This window comes from Bos taurus, chromosome 23 (assembly GCF_002263795.3).
Source record: "Bos taurus isolate L1 Dominette 01449 registration number 42190680 breed Hereford chromosome 23, ARS-UCD2.0, whole genome shotgun sequence".
Taxonomy (NCBI): Eukaryota; Metazoa; Chordata; class Mammalia; order Artiodactyla; family Bovidae; genus Bos; species Bos taurus.
Window position 1 is genome coordinate 15,493,929 of NC_037350.1, and position 843 is coordinate 15,494,771.

An 843-nucleotide genomic window follows, 5' to 3' on the forward strand; every position below is an offset into this window, starting at 1 on the left:
GTGCACGCTGTTGCACAGTGCGTGCATGGGGGTGGGGGAGTGGCTGGGCCCCAGGCCCCTGGTTTGGGGAGGGGATGGAGTTGGGGGGCCTGGCGGGGCGGAGGCGGGTATCTCCGGCTGTCAGGCCCGCGGTGGGTGGGGGCGCCCCGGGCGGCGGTGATGGAGCCCCCGCTCTCCCGCCAGGCCTGCCAAAATACAGCGAGACAGGGTGTAATTACCGGCACTTACCGCGGCCATTACCCCCCTCGCCGCCGCGCGTGACACACGACCCGTCAGCTCGGCGTTTGCACCATTAAGGGGCCTCATTAGCATCCCGGCTCAGAAGCAAAATTACCCTCACTGCTCATTTCAAGATGTCATCAATTTTAATTTAGGGCCCGAAGATAGTACAATGGGAAGGCCCTCCCGGCCAGCCGCGCACGGAAAGCGGAGAGAGGGCGGGGGCAGCCAGGGCCAAGGTGGGGGAGGGCTAAGGGGCGCGGGGCGCAGCGAGGCGGGAAGGGGGGCGCTGGTCTCCCCCGGCCCCGAGGGGCGCCCCCTGGGGAGGAAACAGGATTGTAGACACAACCAGGGCCCACTCATCCCTCAAGGGCCTCCTGGAAGTTAAGTCCGGAGCCAGACAGATGCTGTGCCTGGCGAAATTTCCTTTCGGTTCTTCCTTTAAGGAACATGGGAAAACTCTGGGGTGGGCTGCAGTCCGTGTGTTCGCACAGTCGGACACGACTGGGCGACTGAAGGACAATTCCTTTAATTCCCACAACGACCTTGGGTGGTAGCGATGTCGGTCCCTTTACTGAAGGGGAAAGGAGACAGAGAAAGTACCCCCGCTCCCCAAACTGCCTT